We start from the raw sequence: 15820 nt of genomic DNA, 5'->3' as shown, positions 1-15820 counted from the left end.
GGTGAGAGTGCTATCGTTTTAAGCTCCATGGACTAGTCCGAGTACTTTGGATTTGCTAGATTAAGATATTCAGGACATGATCCTCGTCCACACACTAGATGTAGATGCCTCTGACGTGCCGGCGCGAGGACCGGAATATACAATAATTCCAGAAAGGAAACAAAAGAGAACATCGAAATTAAAAATAATTGTTCTTGCTCGTAGATATCGAAGAGCCAGAATGAAAAATAATAAAAAAAATCGTTTTTTAATTTCTTTTAAAATTAGGAAATAATTTAGAAATTAATATTTTTGAATATTTCTTTAAAATATGTGAATTATTTGATTAATAATCATGTTAAATAGGATAAGCCTGTAAGTCTATACAGTAGGATTTTGTGTATTATTTTTACTAGGGTTAATACCACGAAAAACCCTAAACTGGTACACTTGTGACAATTTTACCCAAAATTATTTTTTTGACCATAAAAAACTCAAAACTGGTACACTTATGACAAATTTACCCCGAACTATTTTTTTGACCACCAAAGACCCCAAACTGGTATACATGTGACAATTTTACCTCGAACTAATTTTTTAATATTATTTTTTATTTTTCAAATTTTTTTATTAATTTTTTATTTTTTTTCCTTTTTCTTCAACCTCTAGCCGGTCGCCGGTCCGGCGAGATCGGCCCCGCCGGCCGTTGGCGAGGCTCGACCTCGCTCAACGCCGGTGAGGTCGTGCCTCGCCAGCGATCGGCGGGGCCGGGCCCTCGCCAGATCTGGCGAGGCTCGACCTCACCGTTACAGGGCGAGGCCGACCTCGCCCAACGCCGGCGAGGCCGAGCCTCGCCAGCAACCGGCGGGGCCGACCTCGCCAGCGACCGGCGGGGCCGACCTCGCCAGCTTCCGCCTCTGGTCGATCGCCGGTCCGGCGACCGGCCAGAGGTTGAAGAAAAAGGAAAAAATAAATAAAGAAAAAATAAAAAAATAAATAAAAAAATTCGAAAAATAAAAAATAATATTAAAAAATTAGTTCGGGGTAAAATTGTTACATGTATACCAGTTTGGGGTTTTTGGTGGTCAAAAAAATAGTTCGGGGTAGATTTGTCACAAGTGTACCAGTTTGGGGTTTTTTATGGTAAAAAAAATAGTTTGGGGTAAAATTGTCACAAGTGTACCAGTTTAGGGTTTTTCGTGGTATTAACCCTTTTTACTATTGTTGTAATATTATTGTGCATATTGTTTCTAATTAGGATATAATTACATAAATTATTGTGTTTTGAATGTTGTCACCTTAGTTAGAATTAGGACCCTAGGCTGCATAGCTATCTTAACTGCTAATCGTTAATGATTGAGCACTCGTTTGATCACCTCACATGTTAGGAGATATGTCCTAAAATTAATCCAAACTGTTTGAAAAATATTTTTTCAAATGAACACGATGAAAGGTACCGAAAGGCAAGGCTACCTCACCCACAGCTGGCGGTGGATTTTCCAAGGAAACAAATTGTCAATGGCAAGTGATCAATTTTCAAATTTATGGTACTTGATCAATTTTTCAAATTCGTGGCAAGAGCAAAATAAATTATAAAAATTGTTCACGTTGGATTTTCCTGTGAGGCAAATCCTCGCCAATGGCACTTCAATGATCAATTTTTCAAATTCGTGGCACTTAGTAAGCAAACAAAAAAAAAACCGTAAATGCCGTACAAAAGTTACGACACTTCTATTGTTCTTATCCCCATAGCTAGGCTCTAGGAATGACAAAAATCTCAAATTGCAATTGACAGTCTTCATGGGGTAATCATAGAGAGATTGAACGTGAAATCAAGAGATAGGAACAAGGACCAGAGACCAAATATTACTTGATAAACTCAAAAATTCAAGGGGCGAGACGTTTAATTCGCCTTATTACGGGGCATCTTGCCAACGACTCAAGCACTCAACACTGATAGTAGCAGTCACAGATTATCTGGGGGCTGAAGTAGTCTCTCTCGCAGTTCGCTTGGCTGAAGAAGCCGCCGTGGTTGCTCTTACATTTCGCCACACAAGCCTGGTTGGTACACTTCTGGAATTTTATGACCTCGTTGCACAACCTCTCTGCTTCTGCATGAGGCCACACGGACATGGCTGCATTTTTCCATCGACCAAGAAACGTCTTTAGCAAAGCAGTTTATAGTCACTTCACGTCTTGCAAAGCAAGATCGCCGCAGAAGAATTCACATAAAAACCTGAAAAGAAGAGGGCCGTGATGAAGAATTGCGTGAACGAAAGCTTGGCCATCTTAGCAAAGTGTGTATCGGTCAAAGATAGGAGAGCTTAGTGTAATGTGGAGAAGACGATGCAGTGTCTGTACAAATATTAATACAACATACTGCTTGATAGAAAAGGGAAAGAATAGATCTACCAAATATCTCTTACTAATTAGAAAAGATGCACTACATATTATGCTAACTAAAGATAGAAGGTAAATCCCAACTAATAAATTCTTATAACGAGATCGGTTTTCGTTCCATGATATATCGCTGGGCGAGGGCTCGAGCCTCGCCCAGACCTCGCCAGAGGCCGCGGCGAGGCCGCCCTCGCCAGTGGCCGGCGAGGTCGAGCTCGCCGGCCTCTGGCATCTGGCCAGTCGCCGGACCGGCGACCGGCCAGAGGAAGGAGAGAGAGAGACCAAAAAAAAAAGTGGAAAAAAAAAGAAAAAAAGGAAAAAAAAATTAAAATTAAAAAAAATTAAAATATTATTAAAGTTGTTCACGTCAGCGCCACGTCGGCGCCGATGATCGGCCGCCGGCCGGCCGGCGTCCACGTTGGCAATTTTACCCCGAAGTAATTTTTTAATATTATTTTTTATTTTTCGAATTTTTTTTTTATTTTTTTATTTTTTCTTTATTTTTTTTTCCTTTTTCTTCAACCTCTGGCCGGTCGCCGGACCAACGATCGGCCAGAGGCGGAAGCCGGCGAGGTCGGCGGTCGCTGGCGAGGCTCGGCCTCGCCGGGCGTTGGGCGAGGTCGGCCTCGCCCTCGTAGCGGCGAGGTCGAACCTCGCCCGACCGGGCGAGGGCCGCCCCCGCCGGGCCGGGCGAGGCACGACCTCACCGGCGTTGGGCGAGGTCGAGCCTCGCCAGCGGCCTGCGAGGCTGACCTCGCCAGCTTCCGCCTCTGGCCGGTCGCCGGTCCGGCGACCGGCTAGAGGTTGAAGAAAAAGAAAAAAAAATAAAAAAAAAATTTGAAAAATAAAAAATAATATTAAAAAATTAGTTCGAGGTAAAATTGTCACATGTATACCAGTTTGGGGTCTTTGGTGGTCAAAAAAATAGTTCGGGGTAAATTTGTCATAAGTGTACCAGTTTGGAGTTTTTTATGGTCAAAAAAATAATTTGGGGTAAAATTGTCACAAGTGTACCAGTTTAGGGTTTTTCGTGGTATTAACCCTAGTAAAAATAATACACAAAATCCTACTGTATAGACTTACAGGCTTATCCTATTTAACATGATTATTAATCAAATAATTCACATATTTTAAAGAAATATTCAAAAATATTAATTTCTAAATTATTTCCTAATTTTAAAAGAAATTAAAAAACGATTTTTTTTATTATTTTTCATTCTGGCTCTTCGATATCTACGAGCAAGAACAATTATTTTTAATTTCGATGTTCTCTTTTGTTTCCTTTCTGGAATTATTGTATATTCCGGTCCTCGCGCCGGCACGTCAGAGGCATCTACATCTAGTGTGTGGACGAGGATCATGTCCTGAATATCTTAATCTAGCAAATCCAAAGTACTCGGACTAGTCCATGGAGCTTAAAACGATAGCACTCTCACCTCTAACCTCGAGTTCCAGTTTCTTGTTTTCATTCTGCTCTCTCCTCATTCCTCTCTCTGCTTTCTTTGATAATTCCGATACCATGTTCACCTGCAGAAGCCTTTTGCTCTTTCCTTCCCTTCTTCTCCTGCCATTCTTTTCCGGTTTAGTCCCATGCTCGAGCTTACAGCGCAACCGCAGGCCTTTCTACTACATGGATAGCTAATAATCGTCGAGATTAGGCGTTTGCCCTATCACCATTCTTCTGAGAGGACACAATGGCTCCGCTATGGTATTCACATGTGGCTTCTACTACGTTGCCAACCCGAAAGTTTACTATTTCGGCATTTTTATTGCTTACACCGACGATTTAGTAGATCCAGCAGTGGTGCGGTCTGCTAATCGAAACAACCCGGTTGGGGAGAACGCCACCTTGGAGCTCACGGCGGAAGGAGATTTGATATTGACAGATGTTGATGGGTCTGTGGCTTGGTCTACCAACACAAAGGGTATGTCTGTTGCGGGCATGAACTTGACCGACACCGGCAATCTTGTTGTCTTTGATAAGAACAATGCCACAATGTGGCAACCTTCGATCACCCTACCGACTCACTTTTCTTTGGGCGGAAATTGAAGGTGGGGCAGAAATTGACCGAGAGTAATTCCCCAAATGGATTGTACCGAACAAGGTTTACTTTCACTTTCACCGACTCCTAGGGGTGTTTTTGCCCAGACAGAGACTGATCCTCCGCAGGTGTATTACTCTGTTCGGACAAACTTTCCGGACACGACCAGTTATATTGAACTTGTCGAAGGAGCTTTGGCATTGTTCACGAATTCCATAGGAAATGGGACTAACCTTTTTGGTTTTGATTCAAATACACAGTACGTGAAGTTTGGATCTGATGGACATCTGGCATCATATCAATGGGACGGATCTAAGTAGAGTATGAGAGATGATCTTCTTAGTCCAGGTAATGGGGATTGTAATTATCCAACGGTCTACGGTAAATATGGAATTTGTAATTTCGATGGGTAGTGTAAGGTCTATTTAGTAACGTTTCTGTTTCTCTGTTTTTTTGTTCTTTTGTTTCTCGGAATAGAAAAAGAACAGAAATCCGTTTAGTAACGTGAATTAGTTTTTTTGTTCTCCAGAATAGAAAAGTGGTCAGGGAATAGATTTGGAACATAAATGAGAAATTAAAAAAATCTACTTTTCTGTTTCTGGAACAAAAAAAAAAACAAAATCATCTCTCTCTTTCACAAGATATTCTCGTACTAAACCCTAAATCCCAAATCCTAAAACCCTAAATCTTATCCCTCAAACCCTAAATCTCAAAACGTTAAATCTCAACACCCAAACCTTAAAACACATAGCACTAATATCAAAAACCCTAAAACCCCAAATCCCTAAAACACATAGCAAATCAAAATCCCTAAAATCCCAAATCCCTAAAACCCAAACCCAAAACCTTATAAACCCCAAATCCTAAACCCTAAATCCCAAACCCAAAACCCGAAACACTAAATCCTAAACCCCAAACCTGAAACCCTAAAACCTAAACTCTAAAATCATAATTCCGAACCCTAAATCCTAAAACATTAAACCATAAAATCCCGAATCCCAAACCATAAACCCCAAATCCTAAACTGTAAACCATATACCCTAAATCCCAAACCCTAATACCCAAAACCGAAATCCCTAAAACCCAAAACCCCAGACTCGAAACTTTAAAATGGAAAAAGAACAAAAATCCGTTTGTATAAGTCAATTAATTTTTCTATTCCTCGGAATAGAAAAGTGGCCAGGGAATAGTTTTGAAACAAAAACAAAAAGTAAAAAAAATCTACTTTTTTGTTCCCAAAAACAAAAAGAGAAACAATGTTACATAGAGAAACAATTTCAAAAACCATAAACCCCAAAACCCAAAACTCAAAAATCCAAAACCCCAAACCCCTAAAGCCAAACCCTAAAACCTAAAATCTAAACCCCAAAACTCAAACCCTAAGACCTTAAACACAAAAATCAAAACCTGAAACCCTAAAACTCTAAACCCTAAATCCCAAACCTGAAACCCTAAAATCTTGTTGCGACCGACCTTCAATTTTCTTAAAAGAAAGGGGGTCTCGCCTGTTACGTGCTAAGTCTAAGTCTGAGACTTAACCTGAGCTTTTCCAAGCTCATACCATATCGCGACTTAGGATTTAGGTTTTTTTAACCTACAAGTGATTTTTATCTAGAAGTCGCCACTAATTGGTTTGGGGTAGGTCGATTAAAAACCCAAGTAAGGTGACGGGAGAATCACTCTACTCCTACAAACCAGAGATTAAATGTGTTCGGGGTCTTGGTTATACTAGTTGAGTGACTAGTGCTCTTTCGGTACTTTTTTACCCTGTTCATTTTAGAAAATATTTTTCAGGCAATTTGGATTGATTTTAGGGCCCATATTCTAACATGTGAGGCAATCAAACAAGTACACAATCATTAACGATTAGTAGTCAAGATAAATATACAGTCTAGGGTTCTAACCCTAACTAAGGTGACAACATTCAAAACATGACATTTTGATGCAATTATATTCTAATTAAAAACAACATGCATAATAACAATACAACAGTAGTAAAAATAACATGCAAAATACTACCGTATAGCCCTATAGGATTATCCGATTTAAACATGATCATTAATCAAACAATTTACATAATTTAGAAAAATATTCAAAAATACTAATTTCTAAACTATTTTCTAATTTTAAAAGAAATAAAAAAATCGATTTTTTTTTCATTTTTAGTATATTTTTATTTTTTAAAAAAATAATATTTTTAATATAATATTAAATCGGGTCAGGTCGTCGAACCTAGATCGGGTCATAAGGGACCTGGGTCAACGGACCCGACCCATATGTGTTGACTAGGGTCGGATCTCTGAATCTGACCCGGGTCGAGGGGTCAACCTGGGTCATTAACCTGAATCTGAATCGAATCGGTCCCGATTGAGGCTTGGTCCAGTAGAAAATAACAAAAAGAAGCTGGTTCGATCGGGTTGAACCGGCCCCAAATGGCTTGCAAATCGGTTTGACCGGGTCTGCAGGCCAATCCAAACCAGTTCTCGCGTGACTCAGGTATGCGAGAACGTCGGCCGGCGAGATCCAACGTCTCGCTAGCCGACCCAGGCCAACTCCGACCTAGTTCTCTCCTCTAGAGCCCCTAACAAAACCTTCTTCGGCCACCTAGCCCGCCGTCTAACCACCCCTTGTCGACCAGCGACCAAAACTAAACTCGGCCTCATTGAGGCATTTCATCGAAAAGCTTACGTGCTTGACTAAAACTAGGGCACTCGGACTTGTTTAGGAGTTTTGGCAGGCGCCAATGGCCAAGACTCACCTTCGAAGGCGACGTCTGGACCATGGGGAGGATCGGTATGGGCCGGGATTCACGCCAAGTGGCCAGCGTGAGTCTCGGCCAATCGGTGAACAAGAACAAGGCACAATAAGGGCCGAGAAAGGCTTACCGATCGGGTATGTCGGTTTGGTGGAACACCGGCGGCTCTAGCTCCCTAGGGAGGCTCCTACAGGTATGTTCTTCCACATGTAAGCCAAAGATTGAAAATTTCTCACCCAATCTCCCTTTTTCTCTCTCGGTTTCTCTCTCTCCTTTTCTGCTCTATTTTTTTTTCTCTCTTGGACCCCATTCCGAGCCTCCCTCTCCTCTTCTTTGGTCCTTTATGGCCAGAGACAAACTGTCTCTGCTCCATTAATCACCATTAACTCACCTGCACCGGCCTACTCTACATCTTTAACATTTATGGCCATTTTAGGCCGGTGCAGTGGAGATGTTATGCTCCTCTGTATCTCGTTTTCATGGCAGCTGGGGAGGGGAAGAGGAAAGAGGGAGAGGGGCTAGGCTATGCCCAGGCATGGGGAAGAGACGGCTGGGCCATGTGTGGGCGAAGGGAGAGGCTAAGCCGTTAGTCATGCGAAGGAGGGAGAGAAGGAGAGAAGGCCCCCCCAGGTGGGGAGGGGGAAAGGAAGAGGGGGTTGGGTTGGCTCTGGCCCGGCCCAATCTGAATTTTATTATTATTTTTAATAATCTTTAATTTTTTAAAATAATTAATTAATATTTTTTTTGAATTTATTAAGAAAATATACTTCAATGGGCCCTATTAATGTAAATGTGCCTAATATCTATATGCAATGCAATTAGATACTAATTAACTAATTAATTAATTTTTTTGGTTTAGGAATTAAGGAAATTAATCCCTAAAATTTTTATAAATAATTTTGGGCAAAAATTAAAACAAGTATCAATAGCTGCCCCTCTTTGAAGGTGAGCTCGCAGAAATTGCGTTTAAAGATAAAAAGACACCAAAATCTGGCTCATGCACGTTCAATGAATGCTATTTTTGACGGGACCATAGGTTTCTTTTTTTAAGATGCAATATAAGATGATGCATGCTAAAGCAAATAAAGACATACTTGAGGTTACTTACCTTGCCAGGAGGGTAGAGTGATTTCAGATAGTTGGCCTTGTGTGTCGAGAACCCAAACCTATCTTCGATTGTCCTGATGGGGGTTTACTTGTCGAAGTACTTGAATCTTGTCAGAGGTACCTGAAGAGAATTGATGTGAACAGAGAGGATCGATCCCATGTTCAAGGGGTACCATAACAATCATAGGTATGTGGTGAACGGAGGGGTCGGTCCAATGTTCGGGGGTACCATAACAATTGTAGATATGTGGTGAATGGAAGGGTCGGTCCAATATTCGGTCGGTAAACAGAGGGGTCGATCCAATGCTTAGGGGTACCATAACAATCGTAGGTACGTGGTGAACAAAGAGGGGTTGGTCCAATGTTCGGGGGTTACTATAACAATTGTAGGTATGTGGTGAGCCAAGGGGTCGGTCAAATGTTCGGGGGGTACCATAGAAATCGTAGGTACCTGAATTTTTGGAAATGGGCATGAGTAAAAAATACTTACCTACGCATGTTCCTGCCTCTTAAGGGCATGTCTTCTGTTAGACATGTTTTTGTGGAAAAAACATATGTATTCATAGAAGAAATAGATAATTAAGGTTATTCTAGAGTGTGTATATATATCGTTTGAAACATCTTGGTTGCATCTCGCGCAATGAGAAATGTTTTTCTTTTTCAAAGGAACACCTGGTTTACCCTTCAGATGGTTTGAAAAGAGTTATGAAGAAATACCTTGAGTTTTTTACCAAAAGGTTTGATGCTTTGCCTAGTGGGTTCTTGCCAGTAGGTCTTGAAAAGACTCAAACAATAAGCACCCGAGGGTTCTCGCCTGAGGATTTGATGATTTGCCTGGTGGGTCCTCGCTAGCAGGTCTTGTTTGAGGCACCTAGGGGTCCTTGCCCGAGGATTTGATGATTTTCCTGATGCGTCCTCGCCAGCAGGTCTTGAAAAGACTCAAACAATAAGCACCTGGGGGTCTTTGCCCGAGGATTTGATGTTTGCCTAGTGGGTCCTCGCCAACAGGTCTTGGAGAGACTCAAACATTGAGCACCTGGGGATCCTTGCCCGATGATTTGATGGTTTGCCTAGTGGATTCTTGTCAGCAGGTCTTGAAAAACTCAAACAATGAGCATTTGGGGGTTCTCGCCCGAGGATTTGATGATTTGCCTGATGGGTCCTCGCCAGTAGGTCTTAAAAGGCACTTGAGTATGCAAAAGCATCCTGTGTCAGCTTTACTGGGGGAGCAAGTGTACCGGTTTAGTATTTGAACCTTTTTGGGTTGCACCGCTGGAAAATAAGAAGAGACTTTGAGTCACTAAAGGACATCGGGTCAATGAGGGGACTCCAGTTACGGAAATACGCCATGTGAATCTCGTTGGGGGAAATGTTCAAGGGTCTTTGGGATGTCTTTGGAGATAGCCTGGACGTCGAGTGCTCTTTGAGTCTTCGAGGATATTTTACCTGTCAGAGACGATTAGAGCAAATATGCATCCATTCATCAAGGATATAGACAAATTAGGCTATTCCAGAATGCGAATTTCAAAACTTATTGGAGCTGTAGATAACTCAGTTAAAGCTCATGCATGATGATTTTGCCATGTTTGCATCCCCAAATATCCACCGAGGGTAATTATCAATTGAGATAATTTTCACTTGCAATGTGGACTTCTCAAGGTGCTGAACGAGGGACCTTAAGTTAGAAAGGACTTTCCACTCGTTCTCATTGAAAAGGGTTATTTGTCTCAACCATTAATGCGGGAACATCGAAAACACTCAATCTGACCGTTGTCACATTAACAAAGGTCTGAATTTTCTCGCAAGTAGTACGATCTTACCAGTCTAAGAGGTCTTTATCAGGACCGTAATGCAGGCTTGGTCAATGGCTTAATAAATGAGACTGTCCGAGTAAAGGTCATGAAAGAAAATACTCCGTAATCATCTTCGGATTTACAAGTCAAAAATCCTACAAAATGAGATAGAAGTAGTCTTGCTCGCACTTCCTTGAGCGATGTTTATAAACATTTGAAACTCTACGTTAATCTAGGTGCCCTAGTTGGAAGAGACTTCATGAGGGACGTAAAGTAGGCTCGGTTCATAGGTTGAGAAACGAAAGGATCGTTGGGCTCAAAAATGCGTGCATAAGGGGTGAGAGTTGGTGATTATCTTGGCATTGTCACCAGTTCTGCATGGGCCCTTGAAAAGGGGCTGTTCCTATATCTTGTTTTTTTTGTCGTCATTTCTGCTTGAAAAAAATGTTTGTTTGAACTCTCGCTTTTATGAGGTTGTAAATCCATATGTTGTAAATAAATAATGTTTTGAGGGCATGAGGTAGTATTCCAAATCGGCCTGTTGATGATATCCAGCCATGTAAAGGAAAGTGTTCTGAGACCCGGCTTCCTCATGCTTCCTTGTTTCAAACTTTTCAATAAAAAACAAATGTTTTATCATTTTTCAAAAGGACCAAAGAAAGGATTAGGGTAGAAAGACGTGCATGCTCATAGCCCTATCTGTTTTTCTAACTCGCTCACTTCGTGTCTCAGAACATACTCCCCTTTGATTTGTTATTACGAGGGGGCATTTGGAAATGACACGTCAAGTTCTAATGATGATGACAAACTGAGGAGCACATCAGACCTTGGTAGTAATAGCAGACCGACTAATCCGATAAGGGCAATTCAGGCGAAGATCATCCAGCCTTTAAGATGAAATGTGGGACAAATCTCATTACTACTCACGTGAGATATCAATCCCAAAGAGTCAGAGGGAGTGCTAAGCATTCCTTCACTCCATGATGAGCAGACCATCATTTCACAAAAAAGTCAGGGGAAACCAAAAAGAAATTACCCCTTTTGAAAGAAAAAAGGTATGTCTTATTCCTTAACAAATTTTGAAAATGACATACCATTTCTTTTCGTTTACAGGTGACAAATTGAGGAGCACGCTAAACTCCGACGTGCTAGCGAGCTTGATGGAGCACAAATGTTGAGACCTCAACGATGGAATACTAAAAGGATATATCTCGTTTCATGTCTTAGCCCAAATCCATGCAAACAACTAATATGTTTCTTCCTTAATGTGCAGAAAGCGCTTAATTAGGAGAGTAGACTAGGGAGCATGGAATTCTCCCAGTCCATCAAAAGGGAGTATTTTGCTCCTAAAGTTCATCCACTTTAGCATAGAAATAACAAATGGACTTGCATCGATTCCCTCCGCCAGTCTAGAATGACAAAGTCTTGGTGTCCAACAAGTTTTGAATTCGATGGTTAAAAGTGTAGCACCCATTAGTTGAATGTCCTACCTCGCCCATGTGGTATTCACACTTTTTAGACAAATCGTAGTTTGAAAAGCTCTCAGGATTAGGTCGCTTTGGTTCAGTGGAGAGCAGTCCCTTCTTCCGAAGTATTGCCAGCATTCGAGATGGTGGTTCAGGGAGTGGAGTTGTGACATTCCGAATTTCGGCCCATAGTTGGGATTTATAAAACGTGTAATTCGTCAGTGTGCTTATAGTAAAATCTCGCTCGGGAACTGATCACTCTCGGTTATTGTTTTAAAATTGAGATTTCGCTAGAATTGCGCTCGATCGAATTTGGCCGTTATTTAGACCCCGAACTTGACAGTCGATTTTCGGGAGTTTCAGGACGAAATAAATTGGACGGTGTCAATATTATCGTAGCCAGCGTTGAGATTGTCAGGAATAATGGAAAAAGGGGAGTTTTTGACCGGGTGCGAATTTGGACTAGTAGACCTCTCTCGATATAGTTTGATTTAATTAATTCGGCCTTTGTCCCTTTTTATATGCGAGGCTTATTTTGGACCGGTAGATCGCTTTCGATTTTGAATTTGGGTCATCGGATCGCATTTAATATTTGATTGAAGTTAAATTTTTTTATTATTTTCTCTCTCTCTCTCTCTCTCTCTCTCTCTCCCGGTCACCTCCCCGCGCACGTCTATCCCTTCTCCCCTGTGTCGGACCCATCCCTTCTCCTTCTCTCTCTCTTCCTTTTTCTTTTTCTTCTTCCTTCTTTCTTCTTCTTCTTCTTCCTCCTCCTTCGCCGCTCGATCGTTTCGCTCTGCTCGCACCGGCCGACGCCGACCGGAAGCTCGCCCTCCCGGCCCCGTCGCCATCGTTGCTGTCGCCCGACCGAAGCCGTGCCGCCGGCTCGCCGCCCGCGATCGCTCGCTCGTCCGGCCTTGTCCGCTTGTCGCCGCGCCTGTCCCACGCCGCGCACGCGAGCAAGCAGCTGCCGCTGCGTCCGCCGTGGTCCGGCGTTGCCCGCCCGTCCGCGGCTCGTCCTCCGTCGCCCGGCCACCCGAGACGCCGCCGTGCCACCTCCGGCCACCGCGCGACCCCCTCTCCCTCGTTTCTCTCTTCCCGACGCCTTCCCCGCCTCGGCTCCTGGCTTCGCGCCGCCGCGTGCCGTCGTTCCGGCCGCCGCCGCTGGGCCTCCGCCACCTGGGTCTCTCCTTCACCCACCTCCGCCGACCCGCCGCTTCCCCCTTGGCCGCCACCACCTTTCTTCCTCTGCTTTTTCTTCCTCCCCCGACGCCTCCCCGTTTTTGGGCTCTCCCGACGCCGCCTCGACCACGCCGCGCGCCCTGCGTACCGACCGCCGTCGCTGCCCGTCTACACCACCTAGCCCCGGCGGCCCCCGCCTCACCCAGCCCGAGAGTGCCCCGAGCCGTGGCCGAGCCCGCGCCCTTGCTCGTACGGTTCGGCCCGAGGGGGGGAGGGCGTCACTTTGTTCATTTCGAGGTATTGTTCATCCGGGGCCCGTCACATTGTTCATTCCGGGGAGTCTTGTTCATCCGCCCCGTCACACTGTTCATTCCGGGGTACTGCTCATCCGGCCCGTTATCGTTCATTCCGAGCCTTCGTTCATCCGAGGCCCGTTATCTTTGTTCATTCCGAATATTGTTCATCGTGGGCCCTTCTATCGTTCATTCAAGACTGTTCATCCGGCCCGTTTTTGAGCCCGTGCGGGTTTTTCCCGAGCCAAATTGAAGTAAATGACTTCCTAAACCCTACCTAGTACTTTGGGTATTTTATGACTTGTCTTGGGTTTAGAACGGTTAGAGCGTGATTTAATTTAATTATATTATGATATAATTGTGCTAATTGGATTGGATAAAATGATGTGCATGATTTGGGTGATCGTACGTGGCCGACTTGAACGTCGGGTTTGTGGATTGACGTGGTGAGTTGTGAATATGGATGGTTTAATGCAATTGGCGTGAAATTGATTGAATTGAATGGCGTGTGCATGCCTGTCGATTATAAGCCCGGAATGATCGGAGGGCTACGGACTTGGGACGTGTTGACGGCGGTCCGTGTGAAGGCATGAATGGCCGGTGTGCCAAATGGATGCGGGCTTGAGACGTGTTGACGGTGGCCCGTTAGAGGTGTGTTGGACCGGGACGTATTTACGTCGGTCATTGGAAATTGAGCCCGGATTGATCGGAGGGCTACGGACTTGGGACGTGTTGACGGCGGTCCGTGTGAAAGCATGAATGGCCGGTGTGCCAAGTGGGCCTGAGGCGCAGTGGCGCGGGCAGTGAGAATGGACCTGAGGCGCAGTGGCGCGGGTCGTGAGAAAGATGTTCGGCCACGCATGCGAATTGAGTGTGATTGAATTGGCTGGTTGAACGTGTGATTGAATTGGCTGGTTGAAGTAGTTGGATTGATTGAGTGCAAGTGTGGTTGGTGTTTGAGCGATTGTGATGTGTTATTTAATTACTATTATTGCATTATCATGTGACGACTAACGTGCAGAGTTTACATGGGCTTGATGGCAAGGTAAGTATAATGATGCGAATTCTATATGTTATGGGGTAGATTGCATATATGACTTGTCTGGGTACGCATTGGCCTACGTGGGGTATAGGGGGTTGCTTATTGAGACTCGTTCTCACGGTTATTATATAACCATTTCAGATCCGCGACCATGAGTGATTGGAGACGCTGCAAGGGTATCTCGGGGATCAAGGACGGGTCAAGTTGCCCCATATTTTTGTGTGCCCCTCTTTTGTATAGTGAAGTAGGATATCCAAACCACTACTCCGTTTTGATGTTGTGTATTTGGAATTATTGTTTGATGCTATCCCTTCGTCATATTTTATTGTTCGGGTTGTTTTATTTCGCTTCCGCTTGCGTAGTTCGTTTGGGTCGGCGATGCGTCCTGGGACGTCGCGTTCAATACGACCGTGGAAGGGGTGCCGCGAGCCCGTTGGGGTTCGGGGCGTGACAGTTCAGGGAGTGGAGTGAACTGCCTCCTATTGTTTCGCTTTTGTTGGGGGTGCGAAGTTGAAACGGTTATACCGAGTTGCATTGTCCGTGTTGCATGAACTTTGGGCGCATGGTGCTTAATTCCATAGGATTAGGGGACTCGTGAACATTGTTAGATATGACGTCTTTACCCTTCGGGTTGACACTGGAGGGCTCTACTTAAATCATCACCCCTGGTCTTGGATGAAGAAGCGGAGTCATGGTGAGTTGGTCCAAGCAAACTGACAGATGTTCCACTTGTTTTGAGAGTTGTCAAAGAAAGGTGAAAACTTTCTTCATCTCATCCTCTATGTCCGCCACTTGGGTTGTCATATCCTCATCAGCCATTTTTACTTGGCGAATGGGTATAATTCGTATATGTTCAAGAAGTGGCAGCTGGTGAGTATAAGACCTCATAAGGGATCGGTCTATGACTTATTCTAATCCGGTATTTTCATATCTTGTTTAGTCAAATACTTTCCCTTTGTTGCAAAAATAAAAGATGCAAATTTTTTTTCTTTTACATTATTTTTTTTACAACGGCGACCTTGGGGTTCGAACCCTGGTCGCTCCGGATTGCTCATTCCCCGGGTACACCCGGCCGAGGCGCTAGTAGTGTTAATGGGGTGCGTTCTTTTTTATTTATACACAATTTTCTCCATTTTTTTAAGTGACAAGAAATCACATGGGAAAACAATGATTTTAACATGCTTATAAAGATAATGGCATGAATTAGAAGTAAATATTCATAAAAAGTTTTAGCGATTATTTCTTTCGAAACAACCATGGTATTAAATTCACAAATGACCTAGACTAATCATGGACTGATCGGGATATTTGAAAAAGAATAAGTAAATTGCAAAGTAGAGGAATAGAAAACTTACTTTACCGAAAACCATGGCAATCACAGGAACATACACATGGAACATGAGGTTCAATTTCTGTCTAGACGGCTTTAGCAAAGTGAAGCTAAAAGGATGTCTGACCGTTGCAGTCTCGCATTGGTGTTAGGTCCTTCTAACCCTGACTAAGTCGAAAGGAATACCTTATAGTCACGCAAATAGCGGCCAAAGATAGATACTTTACCACATTCAAAAAGAAATTTCGGGAAAAAGAAAGGCAACCTCTACATTGCATTCTCGTGTTCGAGGTCGTATCTTTCTTAACACCATCCTAAAATGTCCTATTGTAGCCCAGGTCCAGCGGTATAGTTGTGTGTGCAATAATATAGTGCTAAATCATTAAAGCATGCACAACAATTCATAAACAAACACTGCTTCAAATGTTCAGAAA

The sequence above is a fragment of the Syzygium oleosum genome, unplaced genomic scaffold (assembly GCF_021117445.2).
Source record: "Syzygium oleosum isolate NSW1041296 unplaced genomic scaffold, Sole_v2.1 Sole_v2.10, whole genome shotgun sequence".
NCBI lineage: Eukaryota > Viridiplantae > Streptophyta > Magnoliopsida > Myrtales > Myrtaceae > Syzygium > Syzygium oleosum.
This window is presented reverse-complemented; position numbering follows the sequence as displayed.